Below are 9,412 nucleotides of genomic sequence, written 5' to 3' on the forward strand. Positions count from 1 at the left end.
TAAAAACTCCGTCATTTGAAATAGATGCACTTAAGTTCCTGAAGGTCAGGAGTTGTAGTTGAGCCTTCATCCATTAGCATATATGATACAGTTCAATGATGAGTACTTATGAATTTATACACATATACATAATGTTGGAGATATTTTGTTAGTATGATAATTAGAGAATGCATTGGATTATCAATATAAGATCATTTCTCCATTATCCACGACAAAAGAGAAAAGGAGTGGTACAAGTAATCCCAAGTATCAGGTAATTTTAAAAGTCTTTTCTGTTGAGTTTTAAAGTATATTATTATGATTTTTTTTAAATGAGCTTCACCTACATGTGTCAGGAGAATATGGGAAGTCAGAGTGGATTAAAAAGAAAATAAAATATCAAATAATCCACAGGGAAATAACTATGAGCAACAAATAGTTCAATTATGTAGTCTACAGATATTATGACCAGTGTTCAGCAATGGCTCAATATCAGACCACAATTCTAAATGTCAGTGCGTTCTTGAAATGGGAGTGCTCTTTACTATGTATTCTTTGCATGGCTTTCCTGAAATTTACTTCCCTGCTGTTTTCACATACTAAATATTGCAACCCTGATTTTTAAGTGAGAAACAATTGTCTAAAATTCTAACTTTTTTCCCCTTGATTTTCTCTTTACTTTCTTCTCCATAGCCTCTTTCCTCCTATTTTTATACCACCATCTAAAAATAATTCTTGATGCACTTATCATAGGTATATAACATGTCTAGGTGTAGAGCTCTTTGAGTCTTCCCTACTTGGAATTTGTGAGCTTTTTGGATGTGTTGATTAATGTTTCTCATCAAATTTGGAAAGATTTTGGCCATTATTTCTTCAAATATTCCTTCTGCCCGCTTTGCACTCTCCTCTCTTCTGGGGCTCCCATCATGTGTATGCTGGTGTCCCTCAGGTCTGTAAGGCTCTGTTCATTTTTCTTCATTCTTTTTTCTTTCTTTTTTCTTAGAATTGTTAATAAAAATTAACGTATCTTCAAGTCCATTGATTCTTCTGCCTGCTCAAATGTGCAATTTTGCTCTTCTAGTGAATTTTGCACTTCAGTTTTAGTTTTCAATTCCAGAATTTCTATTTGGTTCATGTCATAGTTTCTGTGTCTTTATTGATATTCTCCATTTAGTGAGATATTGTTCTCATACTTTGCTTTAGTTCTTTAGATATTACTTCCTTTAGTTCATGAAAATATTTATAATAGCCAACTTAAAGTCTAATAAATTCAACATTTGGGCTTCCTCAGGAACAGTTTCTATTGATTGCTTTGCTTTTTATCCTGTGTGTGGGCAATACATTCTTGGCTTTTGCATATCTGGTAATGTTTTTGGTTGTTGTTGCTGAAACTGGATGTTTCAAATGATACAGTGTGGCATATCTGGAAATCAGATCCTTTCCTACCTCCTCAGGGTTTGTTGTTGATGCTGATTTTCTGAACTAATCTGTAGAGTCTGTATTCTTTGTCCTTTCCCCCATTTTTCGCTTTGGTAACCACAAGTTTGTTTTCTATGTCTGTGGGTCTGTTTCTGTTTTGTAAATAGGTTCATTTTTATCCTTTTTTTTTAGATTCCACATACAAGTGATATCATATGATATTTGTCTTTCTATGTCTGTCTTACATCACTTAGTATGATAATCTCTAGGTCCAACCATGTTGCTGCAAATGGCATTATTTCATTCTTTTTTATGGCTGAGTAATATTCCATTGTGTGTGTGTGCGCGTGTGTGCGTGTGTGTGTGTGTGTGTGTATCCCCCACATCTTCTTTATCCATTCATCTGTAGATGGACATTTTGGTTGCTTCCAGGTCATGGCTATTGTAAATAGTGCTGCAATGAAAACTGGGGTGCATGTATCTTTCTGAATTATAGTTCCCTCTGGATATATGCCCAGGAATGGGATTTTGGGATCATATGGTAACTCTATTTTTAGTTTTTTAAAGAATACCTCCTGTCTTTGAGAAGATAAATAAAACTGATAAACCATTAGCCAGACTCATCAACAAAAAAAGGGAGAACACTCAAATTAACAGAATTAGAAATGAAAAAGGAGAATTAACAACTGACACTGCAGAAATACAAAGGATCATGAGAGATTACTACAAGCAACTATATGCCAATAAAATGGACAACCTGGAAGAAATGGACAAATTCTTAGAAAAGCACAACATTCCAAGACTGAACCAGGAAGAAATAGAAAATATGAACAGACCAATCACAAGCACTGAAATTGAAACTGTGACTAAAAATCTTCCAGCAAACAAAAGCCCAGGACCAGATGGCTTCACAGGTGAATTCTATCAAACATATAGAGAAGAACTAACACCCATCCTTCTCAAGCTCTTCCAAAATATAGCAGAGGGAGGAACACTTCCAAACTCATTCTACGAGGCTGCCATCACCCTGATACCAAAACCAGACAAATATGTCACAAAGAAAGAACACTACAGGCCAATATCACTGATGAACATAGATGCAAAAATCCTCAACAAAATACTGCTAACAGAATCCAACAGCACATCAAATGGATCATACACCATGATCAAGTGTGGTTTGTCCCAGGAATGCAAGAATTCTTCAATGTACGCAAATCAGTCAATGTAATACACCATATTAACAAATTGAAGGAGAAAAACCATATGATCATCTCAATAGATGCAGAGAAAGCTTTCGACAAAATTCAATACCCATTTATGATAAAAACCCTGCAGAAAGTAGGCATAGAGGGAACTTTCCTCAACATAATAAAGGCCATATATGACAAACCCACAGCCAGCATCGTCCTCAATGGTGAAAAACTGAGACCATTTCCACTAAGATCAGGAGCAAGACAAGGTTGCCCACTCTCACCATTATTATTCAACATAGTTTTGGAAGTTTTAGCCACAGCAGTCAGAGAAGAAAAAGAAATAAAAGGAATCCAAATCGGAAAAGAAGAAATAAAGCTGTCACTGTTTGCAGAAGACATGATATTATACATAGAGAATCCTAAAGATGCTACCAGAAAACTACCAGAGCTAATCAATCAATTTGGTAAAGAAGTAGGATACAAAATTAATGCATAGAAATCTCTTGCATTCCTATACACTAATGATGAAAAATCTGAAAGTGAAATTAAGAAAACACTCCCATTTACCAATGCAACAAAAAGAATAAAATATCTGGAAATAAACCTATCTAAGGAGACAAAAGACCTGTATGCAGAAAATTATAAGACACTGATGAAAGAAATTAAAGATGATACAAATAGATGGAGAGATATACCATGTTCTTGGATTGGAAGAATCAATGTTGTGAAAATGACTATACTACCCAAAACAATCTACAGATTGAATGCAATCCCTATCAAACTACCACTGGCATTTTTCACAGACCTAGAACAAAAAATTTCACAATTTGTATGGAAACACAAAAGACCCTGAATAGACCCAACAATTTTGAGAAAGAAGAACAGAGCTGGAGGAATCAGGCTTGCTTGACTTCAGAGTATACTACAAAGCTACAGTAATCAAGACAGTATGGTAGTGGCACAAAAACAGAAATATAGATCAATGGAACAGTATATAAAGCCCAGAGATAAACCCACGCACATATGGTCACCTTATCTTTGATAAAGGAGGCAAGAATATACAGTGGAGAAAAGACAGCCTCTTCAATAAGTGGTGCTGGGAAAACTGGACAGCTACATGTAAAAGAATGAAATTAGAACAGTCCCTAACACCATACACAAAAATAAGCTCAAAATGGATTAAAGACCTAAATGAAAAGCCAGAAACTATCAAACTCTTAGAGGAAAACATAGGCAGAACACTCTATGACATAAATCACAGCAAGATCCTTTTTGACCCACGTCTGAGAGAAATGGAAATAAAAACAAAAATAAACAAATGGAACCTAATGAAATTTTAAAACTTTGGCACTGCAAAGGAAACCATAAACAAGACGAAAAGACAACCTTCAGAGTGGGAGAAAATATTTTCAAATGAAGCAACTGACAAAGGATTAATCTCCAAAATTTACAAGCAGCTCAATATCAAAAAAACAAACAACCCAATCCAGAAATGGGCAGAAGACCTAAATAGACATTTCTCCAAAGAAGATATACAGAATGCCAACAAACATAAACATGAAAGAATGCTCAACATCATTAATCATTAGAGAAATGCAAATCAAAACTGCAATGAGATATCATATCTCATACCAGTCAGAATGGCCATCATCAAAAAATCTACAAGCAATTAATGCTGGAGAGGGTGTGGAAAAAAGGGAACCCTCTTTCACTGTTGGTGGGAATGTAAATTGATACAGCCACTATGGAGAACAGTATGGAGGTTCCTTAAAAAACTAAAAATTGAACTACCATACGGCCCAGCAATCCCACTACTGGGCATATACCCCAAATAAACCATAATTCAAAAAGAGTTATGTACCAAAATGTCCATTGCAGCTCTATTTACAATAGCCAGGACATGGAAGCAACCTAAGTGTCCATCAACAGTTGAATGGATAAAGAAGATTTGGCACATATATACAATGGAATATTACTCGGCCAGAAAAAGAAACGAAATTAAGTTATTTGTAGTGAGGTAGGTAGACCTAGAGTCTGTCATACAGAGTGAAGTAAGTCAGAAAGAGAAAAACAAATACCACATGCTAACACATATATATGGAATCTAAAAGAAAAAAAAGGTTGTGAAGAACCTAGGTGCAGGACAGGAATAAAGACACAGACCTACTAGAAAATGGACTTGAGGATATGGGGAGGGGGAAGTGTAAGCTGTGACAAAGTGAGAGAGTGGCATGGACATATATACACTACCAAACATAAAACAGATAGCTAGTGGGAAGCAGCCGCATAGCACAGGGAGATCAGCTCGGTGCTTTGTGACCACCTAGAGGGGTGGGATAGGGAGGGTGGGAGGGAGATGCAAGAGGGAAGAGATATGGGGACATATGTATAACTGATTCACTTTTTATAAAGCAGAAAGTAGCACACCACTGTAAAGCAATTATACTCCAATAAAGATGTTAAAAAAAAAAAGGATGCCTCTTGAATTGCTGCAAGCCTTGGTTAATTTCCAGAATTCCAAAAATCTTAATTTCTGACAGTGTTTGCCCGTGGTCTCATAGGTTGGATGAAGGAGCAGATTTTCTGAGATCTTTACTCTATCATTCCTGCTGATTGTCACTCTGAATTCCTAGATATATAATTTGACTTTTTTGTTTTTGGTGGAGAATTGGGATAGTCCTTTTAGTCGGACCATTTTTTTTTATTTAGAAATAATTTCAGGTTTATAGAAATTTTGCATAAAGTAATACAAAGAATACCTGTATACCCTTTACCCAGATTCACCTATTGTTAATATTTTGCCTCACTTGATTTATCACTTTTTCTTGTGTGTGTGTGTATGTGTGTGTGTTTGTGTGTATGTTTATAATCTTTCCATTTCAGAATACCTTGCATATATCATGGCTCCTTAACCTAACTACTTTAGTGTATATTTCCAAAGAATAAGAAAATTATCTTAAATCATCACAGTACAGTTATCATATCCAGTAAATTTAACATTGAGATGACACTTTATCTTCTGTATTCCTATTTTGTCAATTGACCCAATAATATCCATTACTTTTTTTTTCCAATTCAGGATCCATTCTAGGTTCGTGTACTATATTCAGTTGTGATGTCTCTTTAGTCTCCTAAATGGATCCCCCTATTTGCTTGCAAGTTCACAAGACAGATGAGCCATAGTAATTTTTCTAGGAATAATATTTCAAAAGATTGACTTAAATAATGGCCTAGGAAACTCTCCATTTCTCCTTCCTTCTCAAACCTCTCACCCCAGGTCCAAAAGAGTTGTCAGGTTAGCAAAAAGGGAGAGTTATGTAGCCCTCTGGATTCAGGTATTTTCTGAGAATCTTCCTAGGCAATGGCATTCTCCTGCTTCTCTCTGTTAGTTTACTGTCTCAAACCTATCTCCTTTCTCTTCTGACTGCTATCCCTTTGGTACGAAACACATGACAGATATGATTTGCTTGGGTTTAATTTGTCACAGCATATCTGAGTGCGGAGCTTCACAAAATAGCTGGGGACCACAGTGAGCTTTCCTTCCAGGAGACCTTGTTAATTAAATTTTGTTTAAAGAAGCCCAGGTGGACTAGCAAAGATCTTTCTTTTTTCCAAGCCAAAATGTAGCAGGCATTTCCCAAAGAGACCTCATCTATGCACGTCTTTGTGAAAATCAATTAGTGTTATGAATGTCTGACAGCTTTCCTAAAAAAACTAAAATTTGTCATGATGGGAAAGTCTACGAGAGAAATCTCTCTGCCTTCATTTTTTGCCCCTCAATTATCTTCTGGAATATTCTACTCCCCAAATATTAATTTGAAGTGGTTATTTTCTAGTGGACAACACATCAGACCCTTTGCCGGTGATGCATAACCTAGCCCTCCCAATATTTTTTCCACCCTTCGTTGTCTTACCTGCCTCCCCCCAGTATACACACACGTTTATGGCCTGAAGCTTATGACTGCCTTGGGTCTGGAGACTTCCATAATCTGCTTACTCATGTTACCATAGCCTGCCTGTCCCTTCCTAAATTATCTTAACCAGTAAAAATCTTGTTTAAATTAGTCCACTTTTTATTTGTGTAAAAATGCCTTTTAAAATTAATTTTTAATCATTATCTAATTTTAGTTGATTCAATACAAATTTGCTATCTAACAGAATTCTGTAACTTTAACTTAGTATTTCTCAGGACTGTATCCATTATGCTTTAGAGATCTCAGTGGTTACGTGCTTCAGTTTGAAACCTTCCATTTTTATAACACTTCTAAATGGTTAAATGTCAGGTATCCTGCTTTTGGATGACTTGTTCTTCATTGACTATGTTCTTGCCTTTTTGTGCCTCTTCCCCTCCCCGTCCCCCGCCCATACTATTCTATCCATCTGTGGACTACTCATCTTTCACCTCTTAATATTGAAATCTTTACCATTCTTATCCTAGTTAACCAAATTATACACTCTGAGAAGATGGAGACCTTGTCTTGTTCATTTTTAAACCTTACATGGCGCTAAGTGATGGTGCCTTGATACAGTAGGTGCTAAATGTTGAATGCCTCAATATTGAATAACCGAATTGTATTGAAAACCTGAACTATGCTTCAGTGAAGCTTTCCTTGGTAATGCAGACAATGCTGTTCTTGTTTGTCTAAATGTCTATAGTCCTTTTACCTCTCAAGGTGTACTGTATCACAAGCTGTTTTGAACTATATGTATACATATATATACTTAAATTTTTTTTCCTGAGACCCTAAATCCATAAGGGTTAAAAGTCTTCTGGAATGAGTCTTCATTAAAATTATGAAACTTTAATGGCAAAATATCAATGAAATGGATAGGACTTTTTTTATTAGTTGATATATCTATGGATCAATATTAATTATTGGCAGAGTATGACAGGTTTAGCATCAGTTTTCTTCATTTTTTTAAGATATAAGTGATCATAATTTTGCTCATGTAATGGAATGGGAATAGAACTTTTGTTTATCAATATTACCCAATTCTTTGAACTCCTTTCAAGTTATTTGCCACAAATTACAATGATCTATTATCAAAATTATTTTAATGATTTATAAGCTGAACATCCTTCTTTAATTTTGTTTAAAGAATTAGATGCTATCTGCCTTGCCAGTTACACAGTTGATAGAATAATTGACTTTTTCAACACCCACACTGATATTTGGAATTATTCCTTTATTTAGTGCCCTGGAGGTTTTTATACCCTGGGACTTTGCATGAATTACGATTCAGAAGAGGTGAGAAGTATACGTTTCTTTAATAAAGATGGGGAAGGGCCCGTAATTAAAGGAGACTTCTTTTTCAGATTCTTTCTAAGGCAGTTCAGTTTTAGGAAAGAATACAGATGCAAGTTAAATATCTTCCAGTGGATTCCCTTGAAACTTGCTTCCTTATTCACTGAAAAATCTTCCTGATACAGGCCACAGTTTTAAGACCACTGCCCTATAGCATTTAGCACATTCCTGTGTTTTCTGAATACTCCAAAAGGAGTAAATCAGTGCCTATATTAATTAGAACTGTGGAATGGAAGTGTTACTACTAGAATCCTTGGGTTGGTGTGTCATCATCATCAAGGTGGGTCGAAGATACCCCACCTTAATCCCAAACGGATGAGAATATCACCTGTTTTTAAAGATATCTCTGGAGCAAAGATGCCCTGCCTTCTTCCTATTTTCCATACTTATGCCTAGCATCTTTCATTCTCAAGTTAATATCTCGTTAAAAGTCTGTAGTTTTATAGGCTTATATTTTTTTGCTTTAAAATAGTTACATTGTAAGTTGTACTATCTTTTTAGGTAGATGTGGTTGAAAAAATGAAATTTGTGCCCATTTGCCTATTCAACTAATATCCCTATTGTCTTTGTAAGCATATTAACAACTACTACCATTTTTAAATGTTCAGTTTTTTTTTAACGAAGACTTCCTTATTAGTTTTCTTTTTGCTATTTTGAACTTTTTATGAGATGTTGATGTGTCTTTATTTTTTAAGGATTGGTTATTGTAGTGGGTTAAATAGTAGCCCTCAAGAAGATCATTTACATCCTAATCCCCAGAATGTGTGAATGTTACCTTATTTGAAAATAAGAGTCTTATTGGATTTGTCCATTTTTTTAATCTGCCTCTACTGAGGTGGTCTTATGGTTTTTCTTCTTTAGTCTGTTAACATTGTGATTTATATTGATTGATTTTAAGTACTGAACCAGCTTCACATTTGTCAGGATTTATTATCCTTTTTGTATGTTACTAGATTTACTTTTCTAATATTAAGTTGAGGATTTTTCCATCTATATTCATTAGGGATATTAGTTGGTCATTTTTTTTTCTTGTAATATCCTTGGCTAGTTTGCTACCAAGGTAATACTGGTCTCATAAAATGAGTTGGGAAATAGTCTTTTCTATTTTCTGGAAGAATCATTTACAATTGGCATTATTTCTTAATTATTTCATAGAGTTCAACTGGGTCTCTAGTTTTCTTTGTGGGAAGGTTTTAGACTAAAAATTCAATTTATTTAATAATACAAGTCTAAAAAGAGAAAAAAAAGAGTCTTTGTAGGCGTAATTAAGAATCTCAAAATGAGGTGATCACCCTGGATTATCTCGGTGGGCCCAGATGCTATCAACATGTGCCCTTTTATAAGAAAGAAGCAAGGGAAGATAACACAGGCACACAGAGGAAAAGAGACATGTGGAGGGGAAGGTAATGTGAAGATGAGCAGAGAAAGATGCAGCCACAAGCCAAGGAATGGCATCAGCCACCAGAAGCTGCAAGGAATGGACTCTCCTCTGGAGCCTCCAGAGGAAAGTGTGCC

Source organism: Delphinapterus leucas, chromosome X, assembly GCF_059928025.1.
Source record: "Delphinapterus leucas isolate spDelLeu-1000000601 "Yukka" chromosome X, BTC_Dleu_Yukka2, whole genome shotgun sequence".
Taxonomy (NCBI): domain Eukaryota; kingdom Metazoa; phylum Chordata; class Mammalia; order Artiodactyla; family Monodontidae; genus Delphinapterus; species Delphinapterus leucas.